Source organism: Agelaius phoeniceus, chromosome 3 (genome assembly GCF_051311805.1).
Source record: "Agelaius phoeniceus isolate bAgePho1 chromosome 3, bAgePho1.hap1, whole genome shotgun sequence".
NCBI classification, from domain to species: domain Eukaryota; kingdom Metazoa; phylum Chordata; class Aves; order Passeriformes; family Icteridae; genus Agelaius; species Agelaius phoeniceus.
This window is the reverse complement of record NC_135267.1, coordinates 46,340,631-46,355,743: the sequence shown is the minus strand read 5'-3', so window position 1 is coordinate 46,355,743 and position 15,113 is coordinate 46,340,631. Positions and strand designations below refer to the sequence as shown.

The 15,113-nt window shown below is 44.5% G+C and overlaps 1 protein-coding gene across 1 annotated transcript in view; it reads right to left on the bottom strand.

Annotated features, from left to right (window-relative positions):
• Positions 1 to 4,188: 4,188 nt before the first annotated feature.
• FOXO3 (forkhead box O3) overlaps positions 4,189 to 15,113 on the bottom strand; it is an 88,725-nt gene continuing 77,800 nt past the window's right edge. The window contains exon 3 of the mRNA XM_054629001.2: positions 4,189 to 8,358. The gene's annotated coding sequence lies outside the window, so the exon portion shown is untranslated. The remainder of the gene's footprint in view (positions 8,359 to 15,113) is intronic.

Genomic DNA, 15,113 nt, shown 5'->3' with positions numbered 1-15,113 from the left:
GTCACAGAATGAAAAAAGGAGAAAAAAAGAAAAAAATTATTTCCAAAAAAGATTCATGAGGATTCAAAGATAGGAAGATCATTGCTGACAGCAACAAAAATCACTGGTGACTTTAGATATGGATTGAAGAATGACTAAAGGGAATGAAAAAGTGGCTCAGATGCCCCCATGGCATTGTATAATTTAAAGAGTAGCATTTTATGGAACCCTTTCCACTTGCTACTTTGTTTTTCACTCCCATGTGCTCACATCTCTTGACATTTTCTCTGCACCCAAGGAGAAGCCCCCTTGGATGCATGGTCCATGAGATCTGTAAGGTGGGAGCTGCCCACCCCTCTGCTCCTTAAACATCCCTTTGTGGGGGAAAACCAAACCTTGAGAGTCTCCTGCTAAAAGCAACATCATGTTGTCATCCCAGAGGCCCTTTCTTAATAAGGGAACAAAGCTTTGGCAAGAGAAGCTGAAGAGATTGTGGAAAAGCAGAGATGTTCTGGTAGGACATTTAAGAGGCTGGAAATGCAGCCATGTCCCCCAGGACCCAGCAATTCAGGGCACCTTCTGCAGGCAACTTCTCACCTTGACATCCTCTGGTGAAAAACTGAGTGAAATGGGCTCACCCTGAAGTGCTTGTTATGGGTGAGGAGAAGGGAAGAGAGGCTCTGCATTTGTGTTACTCCAGGGGAACTTCCCCCATGACCCCTCCTGTCTGTGTAACTTGTTTGGTGCTGGCCCTGTGGTGACAGCCACCATAGCCAGACTGCAGAGCAAACACACTCCACTGCACATCCCCTCCACATCCACATCCATGCCTGACCGCCCCTCTGATACCTTCTCCAGAAGCTTCAGAGAAGACACCCAAAGGTAGCTGCCTTCCTCAGGAAGAGACTGGGATCCAGCTCTGAAAGCCACTATAATTTTATAACTGCTATGGCAGAGCAGAATTTTAACTTCAGTTGTGGCTTTTCCATGGGAGTCTGCTAGGCTGAGTGACAGTGCATGGCAAGAACTTCTGTATAAATGAGGCAGCCTTGCCATAAATTCTGACTAACAGATGCACACTGAGGTTGATAACACAATTTGATATTGCAAATATGACTCTCCAGAGAAGTGTGAATGACAATGGGTTTAATTTAATGAGTAAAAGGACTTTGTTTTTTTATTGTATGTCTTTTATGAATTGCTTTATTGTTTGCTAAGCAGTAACTTTTCTCCAGGACACTCATCCATGAATTAGTTAATGGTGTACAAGCCTGGTTAACCTTAAGTAAGAGTAGCCTGAGAGATTTAAGATAAAATGCTGGTGAAGTACGAATTTTCTTCTGGAACAACAAATCCAAGACAAACACTAGGCTAGTCATTCACAGCAGAGGCTTGGAATAGCTGGACCTCTCCCTCCTGGAGGGGAAGGTGTCAGGAGCAGCTTCCTCTGCTGCTCTCCAGGGTCACCTCTGAGGTGACTCTGCCAATGCACACATTTTTTCCACCTTTTGCATTGGAGGTCAGAGGTAGAGTACACCTGTATTTCTCAACTAGCACTTTCTAACCAATGCCATCCTTTTCCAAGGTGGCTGGGAACAGCAGAAGGAACCATGCAGCAGGTGAATCTTAGAGAGGTTATCACACACCAGAGCAAGGTGCTGGCACCTGCTGTGTTTGCTCCCACTGATGTCCTTCCCATCCTCCTGCACTGGACCTTGCTGCACCAGCCATGGGATAATTCAGGGTTTACAGTGGCCCTCAGAGCATGAGGTAGAGCCAAAGTCTGACATTCTGTGGTGCCAGGGTCCACAGGTGCCAGCAGCAGCCTCAATGCGCATTGCAGAGAGTGCTGCTGGATGGCAGATCCCAAGGAAAGGCAACATGTGGGAATTGCTCTGTGCTTTAAATTTCAGCAAAAACAAAGTTTTGGGGTATTGCCTCAAAAAAATGAAAATTGAGGGAAAAGACTCCTGATCAGCATTATATTTGTCTTGGAAGTTGGAAATATTTTTATGAGATGTCGTATTTCTACAGTTTTCCCCCCATTTCACCATGTCACTCATAGGACAAAGGCATCTTTAAACCTGCATGGCATAATGTAACATTAAAAGAATGTTACAACAGTTAACCTCATTTATGCCAGCTGCTCCTACTGAATTGGGACATTTTATCTCATTTTCTAGATTAAATCAGGTCCTTGGTATGTCATCAAACCATCAAAAAATAAAAGCAGGAGATGCTTTGTTCTAGCAAGTAAATGTTTTGACATATGCAAAACTGCTCATGTCATGAGTATGCAAAGAAAATCCAGGTTCAAAAATAAAAATTCCCATCTGGAGATTCTGAATTTTGTCAGACAATTCCAAAGTTTCTCAAAGATTTAAATCACAGTAAAAAAAAAAAATTAAAAGCTTACTTGTTTTTTGGTTTGTTTTCTATGCTTTGTACTTATGGGATAAATACATTTTCATTTAAAAAAAATCCACAGGCAGACCCAGTGGGAAAAAAAGCTCTGTGGGCTGGGTTGGGCAAAGAGAGATGCCATGAAACAGCCCAGAAGCTGCTGGCAGTGGGATGAGTGTGTGTACCAGCAAGAGCAGTATCTACTCCATCTGGCTTGGGCTCCACTTCACCCAGGAAGACTTCCTTTTGAAGGGGGAGATTCCAGCCATGATGGCTCCAGCCAGTAAAAGAGGTAGCCTCCCAGATTTACTTATCTCAGCCTTCTTGAAAGCACCCCAAACTTCCTTGGCAGCAGTAACCAAACAAGAGCTGTAAAATACTGTTTTCCCTGGTCTGGCTGAACCCACGACTCAGCAAATGTGGTGGGGAGCTCCTAAAATAGCTCTCTGTTGCCTCATCAGCCTCAGCAGCAACTTGAAAAGTCTTTTGCCTTCTGGGACAACTTGGAGAAGTTTTAAAATGTTTGGACTTATTTTGAAAGTACTGTGAAAGATAAGAATGATCTATTCCAAGGCCGTGTGAACTGAAGGTCACAGCTGAGGCATTGCTCAATAGACCCAAGTAGGTTCAGCACTAAACTTGCTCAGGAGCTGATCAGCTCATCTTCATTGCTGTGGCCACCCCTGCCTAAATTCAGGTTAAAGCTGAGTCCCTTTGACTTGGCACCTCACTAGGCCAAACAATCACAATATCAGTGTCCCAAATATCAGTGGGGCGATGCCAAGGCAGAGGGCCCGGTCCTTCCCTGGAAGAGCCTTGTTGGAGAAGCCTTGTGAAAAAAAGCGAAACAGCCCTGTTTGTGAGGGGAAGCTGTAGTTGCTGCAGGACAAGTGCACTCTCACTCTGGCAAGTTTAATGCACTTTCTCCTGGTCAAAGGCTATTTACTCCCTGTCTGGATCTTGTGATGTTCCAGGCTGTCTCTAGTTAGAGCAAAACCTGAACAGTTCTTGCTGTGTTTAACAAGGGATATCCCCAAGCTGCTCTTTATTGCTGCAGTACTTCAGTGTAGTGTTCCTGTGGGCTCTGCACGGACAACATCACGGTTTGTGCCCCTGGAGTAATGAAAACCCCCTCCTTCCTGTGAAGAAAGGCTCCTCTTTCTTGAAAATATCATTTCCTCCTGGAAAACGACTCAAGAAGACCATATGCATCTCAGCTTCCCATCAGGGTGGGAGAAGAGTTTTTTTGTTGACATGTTTCTCATTTCTGAGCACGCTCTCCATGGCCTCAGCCAGAGCCCTCAGTATAACTTTCTGCTGAGTCAGGCTGCTGGTTTTATTATCCCAAATCCCAAACGCATGGTTTCAAGTACTCCAGGCATTTTTCAAAGACAGTTTGAAACCCAGCCAGCCCCTGGTGGGAGGTGTAACCCTTCTCTGGACAGGTCTGTGGTCGGACTGGTTCTCTCCCAGGTCAGGCAAGCTGGTCGCCTGTGCAGCTGCCACCCGTGGAGACAACCCCCCTCTGTCCCCAGATTCAAGAGAACTTTGTGATTTTTTAGCAGCAGTAAATGATCCTCCTGGGGGTTATTTGAGCACCAAAACTACACTGGCTGAAGGATTGAAGGGCCGAGGCCCATGTCAATATGCATTGACAGATATTAGGGGATGCAGGCTGGGGACCCCTGCCCAGCCACAAGCGCCCCACCAGCCATTTTCACTTGCTGCTTGAAAGTCACCCCTTCTCCAGGTCCTGTGTAAACACACATCTGTCTGTGACACAATAAAACAGAGCAAAGGCAAATGTGCAATGTAGAGATCCATTATGCTTTATTTACATGCGTCACCATCTCTTTTACAAACTAGATTACAATTTAAAATGGAATACACAAGGCAATATCTACTAACACCAAGTGGAGTAAGCACTGCGTCTCTACTTCATTTGGAAAGGGGCAGGTTTTGCTCCAAAACAAACTTCCTTCCAACCTCTGAGTAGTAAGGTAATATATTCCTCCAGGGCAGCATCTTTTTTCTTTGTTTTCCTTTTTTTTTTTTTTTTTTTTTTAAATATAAAATCCTCAGTAAGACTGCAACATGAGAGTGTCTGCTTTCAAATGAAAGTACAAGATAGCCCAAATGAAAAGTATAAACTGTTCAGCTCTTCGGTATGTAAAGACGGCCATGCGCGATAAGGCTGTGGATTTAATATTCTTCCAATTTACATGGCTTGAAACAGAAACAGATAAAACAGTTTTACAGATACTGTATACATATTTTTTCCAATCATGCAACTTTTTAAAAAAAAAGTTAAACATGTGAAGCCAAATGTACAATCCATTTTTTCCAACCCATAGTTACGAAATGTATCTGGTCCCCCTTCGCATCTGTTGGCAACTCCAAAGGTATACTGTGTACTTGAAACACTTACAGGACACCAATTGCCAAGCAATGATATAATTTTGGAGAAATACATGACCTAAAAGGTAACTTTTTTAAGCAGTGGCACAAAAATTTCTGGAGTTAAGCAGTGTTTAACTATCCGATTATTCTTCAAAGAAAATTTCTTTTACAAAATCATTAAATCAAGCCCCAACCTGTGACTAGAAACTGCATAAATAACACCTTTTTAGACCTTTTGTTTAGTCCAAGTGTTGAAAAGCCAACCATGTAATTGTGACCTTGACCTTCATCTGTTTGACATGATTTCACAGGGACAACTCCTAGGCATAAACATGTTCAAAGACTCAAAGGCCGAATTTTCAAAATGTAAGTTCCTCAAACTAACTATTCAAGGCTTAATTTTGACACCTTAACAACTGGCCCTTTGAATTCAGGGAGATTTCTCTAGCACCTCTGGAGTAAAGGGCCTTTGCTGGGCACCTCAGCAGGTGAAGAGGGCGATGACCTTCCCCTGGGCCTGGGGGGACCTGTCCCTCCCCGTCCTTCAAGAAGCCATGAGGGCAGAGCAGCTCGTCCCCTGCAGCCACACTGGAGTCCCCATCGTTTGGTGCCTGATACCAGGCACTTCTGCTTGAAAATTTTGGCCCCAAAACTGAGCGATAGAAACCAAACCAAACTGAAGAGGCTGGCCAGGTCCATCCCTCTTCAGTGAGTGCTGGGATGCTCTCCAAGCAGGGGCCCAAGCTGTTCCAGCCACGCCAATGGAAATGCTCCCCTTGACATTGCTGGGAGGCAGGTTAAGCCTTTCAGCCACTAATGCTTTTATTGTTTCTTTTAAAAAAAACTTTTCTGCCATCGATGGGCTGTCTCTAAACCAAGTGGTTTTTCTCCATTTTCTGAACAGAGCAGGCCATCGCTTCATCTCTCATTTCTGCCAGTGGAAAGCAGTTCCTCTGAACCCAAGCAGGCTAAGTTGCTGGAACAGAGCAGAATTTGCAGCCTTTTCATTTTTCAACAGGCCTTCCCTTGCCTTTGACAAGACAAGAACTGAATCTGTATTAAGAAAAAAAATAAATTATGGGGTTTGCTGACTTTGGCCATACCATCGAGTGAGGCTTTACTGATCTGTAAGTGACAAGGGGTCTTTGGGCAGCACCACGGGTCTCACTGGAGGCTCATCTGTGTAGGGATCAAAAGCTGCACCTCAGCATGGGGAGCCACTGAGTGAGCTCTGCTGGCAGCCAGAACATGGGGCTGGGGCACAAGTCCAGCCTCAGGGCAGCAGCTGCAGAGAAGCCTCAGCGAAAGAAACACCAGAGGGAAGTCCTTCAGCATACACTCACATTTTGGGGTGTACCAGGAAGATAAGGGCTAATGGCACATGCTCAGGAGAGGCCAGTGATGACCTCTTGACCAATTTCAGTAAAAGGTGCCTGCAACTGGACTCGGGTAAGCAGGGTGCCCAGCTGTGCCACACAAGCATCCTGGGAAGCTGGTTGCTGATAGACATGGGTAATGTGCACCAGCCAGCTCCAATGAATGTAATAAACTAGGCCACATGCTAACAAATAGAACCCCTCAGTGTAAAAAGAAAAGAGAAGTTTTTTTAAAAGGCAAATGATAAACCCTTGGCTGCTTGGAAGAGTTGATATGCGATATGCTACAGGGCTATGCTACCCACAACTGCACAGAGCCTACAGAGTCGTAACTGGGGGGAGAAACCAAGAGGTGCATCTTTATGAGAGAACAGCATGGGGGCTACGGTAAAAAACCAAAACTTCCATCACACTAGGAGCCATTGTTTCACCAAAATCACCTCAGGGACCTGGAAGGTAAGGAGTGAGGAAGGGCCCACGAATGCGTGTGAGTGTTGGTGCATGACTGTGCATGTGTGGTGGCAGTGGCGAGAGGGAGTCACTCCACATTGCATGGGACACGGGTCGGTGGGAACTCATGCACTGAGACCTTGGGTTAAAATGCTAGTTTTGTCTTCCTAACATCCATGCATAATGATTCATTTCTGTACATAATAAAATATATTTATATATTTATATGCATAATGCTTTTATGCAAAGGAAAAAAAAAATTCATATATCGCTTTGGAGAATTATGTATACACTGTCCTATTCAGAACCTCTTCATACCAAATTCCTATGTACCACTGGTGTTTTCCCCTCTTTTTTTGTATCCCTCCCTCCCCCAGATACTAATAAAAAGTAATCAAACTTTCCAGATTATAGAGAGGATCTATACAGCACCATACCTTTTATTCATTATTATTATTAATTATTATCCATTTTACAAAAGAAAGTCTTAGAAGCAAAATATATAAAACTGCCTTGTCTTTCAGTGTCATTTATCCTGCTACAATCTATGCTCGTATGAAAAGCCATTTGCATGATACTGTGCCATTCCCACTCCTGCTTCTTCTGCCACAATGGATTATACATAATGAGAAGGAAAAAATAATCAAGGATATGTCCAAAACAACAACAACAACAAAAATAAACAGGATCACTAATGCCATAACACACCCTGCAGTGATCTGTGCCTCAGCTCCTGGCATTGTCACTGCAAGTCACCTGCCGACGCGCAGCCGCTCGGTTTCCTTTAATTCCTGTGCTTCTAAACAACATCTCTACAGGTGACTACATCCACCTCGTGTGGCAGCTCAGCCTGTAACTCCTCACCAGCCCCCCACAGCAGTGAGGGCAGCTTTCCTAACCTAAGGCAGGAGGGGAGCCTGCTCCAGCAGGCAGGAGAGGGGCTCCTGCCTCGGTACATGTGAGGGCAGTGGCACCCGCTGTCAGTCTGTCCTCATGAGCCAAGAGGCACTCACCAGCTTCCCCTGCTTTGCAACCAGCTCTGGGCTGACCCTTACGGAAAACAGGGGTGTACCATTAAACTTAAGGAAAGAATAAGAAAGAAACAAACCAACCAACCCAACAAACAAGCAGGCCACACACATCCCCTCTCTGGAATCCAGCTGGCTGACAGGACTGACAAACGCCGTACCTTCAGAACACCCTGACACCTGAGCGGTGCTGGGTTACAGTCATTTCCATTCGTGTGCAGAGTGCCTCAGATTCCCCAGGGAGAGAAAGCAAAAATGGTTCAAAATCTACAGAAATCAAACTGGAGGCTGTAGGGGGGGAGGGTGGGCAGATAGGGAAAACCTCCAAAAAGAAAAACCAACTTAAAACATCCCATAAACCATTAATATATTGAAACACCACATACTCATTGACAAGTAACTAGTGTAAAGGCTACACAGTGTGTTCTCAACAGGATGGTGCTGAACATTGTTTCCACAGCAGGTGCTTGGCCATCCCAGAAAAGGAAGATTTTGCATACTTCAGAATGAGTTCAATTTTCAACAAAAAAAGAAAAAAGAAAAAGAGGGAGAAAAAAAAGTAGATTCTTCACTCCAGTAAGGGGCCTATTAACAGTCTGCTTCATTAGGAAAATAATGCAGGGTTCACAAAGGTCGTAAGCTGTAAACAGTATCACTGTCCACTTGCTGACAGCAGATTTGGCAAAGGGTTCTCTCTCTACATCTCGTGTCAGTTTGAGGGCCTGGAGAAGAAAAAGAAAAAAAGACAGTGAGATTACTGTTTGTAGAAAAAACAAACAAAAATTAAAAAAACCCCAACAAAACAAAAAAAAACCCACCACAACAACAAAGGCAACCAAGCAAGCATCCAAACAAAACAACAGCTTACACTGAGGAACATTTCAGGTATGTTTGCACCCAGGAACTTCAAACATATAGCAAGGAATAAGATGACCCTGCCTGAAAATACTTTTCCCTTGCCAAGGTTCATGTGTTTCTTTGATGGCTGAGCTGCTCCCAAACAGGACAGAAAAACCCTCTCTCTGATGAAAAATGATGGTCAAGTCTGATTTACAGAAACCCAGTGCACTGTCTATTTGTTAAACATATTTCCAGGTAGAAGCAATGAAGGATCTTCCAGCTTTTCTCCATTTTTCACAATCACCTTTTCTCAGCATCACCAAAAAGCTGAATAAATCTTCTCTAAGTGTTTGACATCCACCACCACCCTTGAAGGACAGATGAAGAGGATGCTTAAGACAAACAGTAAGGAGCCACGAATTTCAGTGTGGACTTTGGGGTTTTCCATTTTCCTGCTCACACAATACACCAGCAACAGACAGGGTCCAGCTGGCTTTAAAAACTGGGTTAGGGTCTATCTCATTCTCTAGCCAAGAAACTTCTCTGAGGAGAGAGAAGCATGGGGAAGACACCTTGGATACAACACTGAGATAACTATGAAGAAACATGGTAAGTAGGTAAAACACTGAAAACAGATGAACATTTCAATGAAGGGGGGCAAGGGGACAGAGTTTTAAAGGTATTCAGTGGCTTAGAGATATATGCAAACACCACATAGGGTTTTGGAAAGTATGTACATTTAAACATTGCCATGAAATCCTCTCACATTTTCAGGAAGTTCACTTGGTAGACATCTGTATTGCTGGGCATGTAGCTTCTGGCTCTGAAATGGCTTCTGAAAGCAGGGTTTAGTCCCCTCACACCTCACACGTATTGCCTTTTGAGGATTTTCCCCAAGACGAAAGATTGATGATTTTTTATACAGTGCAAGAACAAGGGGACACTGGCTGAAACCAAAAAGCCATTGAGTTGATTACAGGAATGTCTTTATTTTGAAAAGACCCTCATAGCAGGCACCCTCAAGAAAAATGGCGGATTTAGTGGAACTGCTGCTTTAACTAGGATGGGCATCTCCTGCAAGGAGGATCACTCAAACTGTCTCCTGTCTAAGGTGCCAGGCACTGATCCTATGATAACAATTTATTAAAATGACCTATTCTGATAATGCTAAATGATTGATGGAAATTTAATCATTTTGTCTCATGGTTATTAAAGCAACAGTGTGACAGCTGCTCCCTGTGCCATTAGGGGAGAACTTCATTCAGCACAGCTTAGGGAGCAGACAGATTGTGCATTTCACCCAAACAAAATTTGGCTTTAGCCTTAATTATGTGGAGGGGTTTGGGGTAGACTGTTTTGTGAATAAAGGGATTTCTGACTGGATCAACATATTGATTTCTTCATTTTCAAAGGGCAAATTAAGGCTGGCCGTTCGCTAATGCGACTGCCTGCCAATGACTCCATTTGGTGTGCCCCGATGGCCGTAACAAGGTCAGCAGGAGATACCCAGACAGGCCTGGCAGCCCCCAGTAAAACCTGGCCAGTGGCTCACAAGCAGCTCAAGCAAGTGCAAGCCCATTTCTCTATTTCTTAAAGCCTGAGCACCAGAGGGGGCTGGAAATGAGTGACTTCCCAAAGCACAACACCCTCTGAAGGCAAGGCTCGTGTCCCAAATGCCACAGCCCAGCAAGTCAGCTCCCTCTCAGGCAGCTGCCAGTTATGTTGAGCATGGACTTAACTGTGGCACATGTGAGAAGTCTTGCTGACTTTGAATAAAGCTATTGATTAAAAGTAAAAGAGTACAGAAACTCCCAATAAAGCACCAGGGTACTGCTTAATGTTTAAATTAAAAATCTATGTGAAGCATTATGCTATGAAACCAAGTGATGAGAAAAAAACTGGAGGATGGGTTAAGCTGATCATCTTTTGTGGAAGTGGCACTGCCAAATATTTTTTCTTGTGGGACCTGTACTTCAGACAGTGCCAACATTTTAGAGACAGATGCACAGCTGAGGTGTGCATCATATAGCAAAACCAAACTATGTTCTATTTTCACACCTCTGCTTACATGGACTTTGCAAATGGATTAAAAATGAAAAGAGCTAGATCAAAGTCTTAACCTGCCTGCCTTCAAATTACCCTGTTAACATCTGTAGCAGGCACACAGTCTTGCTTTCTGTCTCACCACAAAAAGCTTATTTACCCTGAGTTAGCAGCTGGCTACCCCACAGTGATGAAAACTGTATCAAGGCAGGGAAACAAGTGCTCCAGTTATGCCTTCATTTATCACAGAATCATAGAATGTTTTGGGCTGGCAGGGACCTAATAGATTGTCTAGCCCAATCCCCCTGAAGTAAGCAAGAACATCTTCAACTAGATCAGTTTGCTCAGAGCCCCATCCAAGCTGGCCTGGAGCACTTTCAGGGATGGGTCATCCACCACCTCACTGGGCAACCTGTCGTGGTGTTTTACCACCCTCATTATAAAAAAAGTCTTTCCTATTATTTTTTCTAAATCTACCCTCTTCTGGTTTAAAACCATTACCCTTGTCCTGTTGGAACATGACTTGCCAAAAGCTTTGCAAACAATCATGCAGGAGATGAGATGCCCCTTTCTTCTGTCCTATTCTCTGCCCTCCCACCCTCTACCTTGCTACTGACCAGTTACAAATGCTACTCTCATTTCACTCTGCGGCCAAGCTGACCAGTTCTAATCTCCCTCCAGCAACAACATTTCTTCACCTCTGTCTCACATCATTTCACCACTTAACTGGACTCCCAAGCCCCATGCCAGCTTGTGCACCATCAGAGCAGCTCTGAAGAATCATCTGCCACCTGTGGATTTCTCCCTTTGATTCCCAGTGGTGCCAATTATGAAGCACTGGAAATTTCTTCAGAACAGAAAGGTGACGTGGTGATGCTCCCCAGAGCAGGGTGTAGATAATGTGCCCTGGATTATCAGTGAGCCAGCACAGCCACCAGCACATGAAGTTTTCTGCTGGAAGAAAAGCTGTGTGCTCCTTTACACAATTATGGTACGAGAATCTGCACTGCCAACACACAGCTCCTCTGTATGGCAGCCTAACATGGATCTCCTGATTTGGCTGGAAGGCTTGTTCAGTGGATCTCATATTGGAAAATATCAACCTTCAGAGGTCTGTAAAACAAGCATTCTCCCTGGGTACCACTTTGCAACTCTCCAGGGACAGGAAATCCCAGTAACTACTTTTACTGTCTAGACACTTGGGATGCAAACATTTTCAAGGAAACTTGTGTCCTTTAGTGACAGATGTGCATTCGTTCTGGTGCCTCTGCCCTTCGATTTGTCATCGCTTCTAGCAACTGAGCTTCTACTCCGAAGTGGGGGTAGGCTCAAAAAGCAAGATTTGATTTCGTGTGGTTAGAAGTTAATATTCTGCCTGAGGTTCACAGTTGAAGACTGAAAAATAAACAGAATTTGCTGAAAAACAAGTAAGGAAGATAGCTACTGTGGCCAGTCTTTCTGTAACAACAAAACTACAGCATGAGATTTATATTTCAAGCACAATAATAATTGGAAATCCCAATGCCTACAGCAGGTATGCCACAGTGACACCCTACAGGCTGCACGAGGATGCCACAGGATGGCCCGGTGCTGAGGGACAACACTGAGGTCAGGGGACAAAGCCCAAGGACAAAAAAAAAAGAGTTGGCAACTTAATGTGGCTTTATTTCCTGAACTTTCAGGCATGTTGCAACTTTGCTTTTTCTCTTTAAATTCTGCTCATAAAAATAGATTTTTCCCAGCTCAGAACTGGGGGCAGAGAATAAGGGTTTGAAGGATGGAAAGAGGAAGAGAGGAAGAATGCCAGCACAGAACCAGGACTTATGGGAGCTAAAATGTTGCAGTGCTTGTAGCTGCATAAGCATGTAAGGCACAAAAGTATCTCTTTTCCTTCTGTTGCTGCTCTTCTTCCAAGGAACACTGCAAACCATAGGAGACAACCAAGTATTTTGGAAGTAAATGTAATTTAAGACAGCAGATCATTTTCTCATCCTGTACCAGTGCCCTGGGAAAGGCCAGAACTGTAGTGGGGTGCCACAACTATTTATAAGCAGGTTATTCTGATATCCCACTGCTCTACAGCACCATATACAAGTCCAGGCTGGAAGAGATCAGCATCATCTGGTCCAACTTTCTGTTCAAGTCAGGAGATGCAGGCAGTGCAAGGAAAAAACAATGGGCAAGACATTCAGCTCAGCTATACAAGTGCATAAGCACAAGCAATTCTCCACAGAATCATCTGGGAAAAGTGGTCTTTTTCCTGGAGGAATGGCAGACAGCCGTGGCTGCACAGCAGCTTCTGCTAGCCGAGCTGTGTCCCTGTCCGATTCCTGCTCAGCAGATGTCCCTCTGCCAGACTCCAATAACTGCCACCCTGTGCAGCAATCTGAGTGGAAAAGCTGATTAAACATCCCCAGCAGACTGGACCAGAGCAGGCATTCCCACCACCCAGCCACAGGTACCTGATTTAACGGGGTCAGCGTCCCCACACGCCGCTCGGGCCTTGATCGGGGACAGTGCTGATGGGAACATCCTGCTGGAGCTCCTTCACCATTGGCACCAGGAGCCCAGCGTGGCTCCTTCCTTCATCCCCCTTCCCCAGGCCAGGACAGAAAGGCTGCCTAACAGTACTACTCCATTGTGCACTCCCACTGCCACACTATACCTGGGCTTTTTGGCTGGCATCAACACAAGACTTAAACCTCTCCAGCTGTCAGTTCATCACCTGGGCTGAGTGCCCAATTGATATGAAAAAAAGATCCTGACCTTTCCTCAGCTGCATGACGCTATGTTTCTAAAAAGGAGTTCTTATTACGCACTTCTTCAAGAAAACATGCTTTCATGGGGGCTACTTCAAAGTCTGGCTCAAAGGAAGGAATGAACAAAGAAAATCCACCTGTAACCAGCCCAGTTATCAGGCAAACTGCATACCGAGGGACCAACACTGATCTGCAGCTCTAAACAGTCATTATGGCTCATTCACATGAGAGAGACGATTTGCAAAGACTCATTCTGTAGCAAAACCTGTGCACTGCTGATCCAAGGAGAAAAGCACTGGGGAGACCAGTTGATGCGGGCTGTGCTAAAAATATCAGTTTGTGCTGTCATCTGGTGAGAGTATGTCATCCTGTAATCTTAGCATCTGCAGGGACAGCAAGTTTCTGCCTAATTATTGCTGCTGAATCACATGACAAAGCATGAGGTTCTAAAAAATACATCTATATAAAACACCACCAGAAGAACACCCAAACCACAGGATAAGACCGCTGTCCTGGCTTCAGCTGCTTTACACTCACAAAACAAGCCTGTGGAGCCAATCCTGGTTTTTACAGCAGATCTCTTCTCTGGGTTAATAAAACCCCAAACAATAAACCCAGATTAAAAACATACCAGAACAAAAAAGCCCTACTCCCAGAAGGAGTGAGCAATTCATTTGTGTGTCAGCAAGAGCCACAGCATCCCTGCAAGCCCAGGACTGGCCTCTGGATGCAAGGGGCTTTGATGAGCTTCAGTGGGACCTCATGGGGGACAGTCCCAATGGGGTTTGCCACAATATCCCCTCTCCTCCTCCCCAGCAGCCATGAGCACAGAGTTTGTTCCTTTGCCACAGATGTGTTCCCCAGCCACTGAGGAGCCTGCTCAGGGCAGGCCCTCCTTGGAGTTGAAGGGATCCCTGTTCCCCACAAAATACATTTTCTACATAGATATTTTTGTTCAAAGACTAAACTTGGCATGTGTAGAGTTCAGCTAGTCACAAAACCACCTTTCAAAACTTGGGCTGGCAGAAACAACATTTAAATGTTACAAGTGCCACCACCTTAACCACTGGCCTACTAGAAATGGAGCAGAAGAATGTGCTGCTCTTGAATCTCTTCTAGATTTTTTGAAGGCGGACAGCTCCACCTTAGCTCTGTGTAAAAAACCTGACAGTCCTATCCCTAAGACCTCATTTTTCAAAATAAGAGAAAAGGAAGTGCAGCTGTGGTCCTGAGGCAGTCACATGTCATCAGGTAAGAGGTCCAGTAATTCAGCTTTCATGGGCAGAAGTTTTCTGGCAACAAACAAAAATCATTTCCTTTGTGGCAAACTGTACACAACTCTCTGATTCAAAACTCCATCCAAATGGAGATCTTTGACTACCGATTTTTACTTTTAAGATGGTGTTGTAAACATGAAGTCATCCTCAGACCAATTTGTCTTAGGTATGAATTGTACAGAGAATTGGCTGAACACCAATTAACAAACTGGCAAGTAGTCCAAGCTGATATGGACTAATGAATGACTAACAGACATTTTGTTAGGGTTCCTAAGATTTTTTTTCACCATGAGACGTTAGTCATCAAGTGTGAATGTTACGTGACTATTTGCAGCTTGTGTATTCTGCAGTAAGAATATGTGGGACCTAGATGATACTAGTGGAAAATGAGTGACTTTAACTCACCTGTCAAGTATTTTACATGTAATTTTCAAATAAATCAACGTGAGTCCAGCACAGCTCTGTTACAGAGCCCAGAGACACCCTGATAAATGACACACTGAAACCTCCTTCAGAAGATGCAGCTTAGATGAGTTTTTCAGACTATGACACCAACTC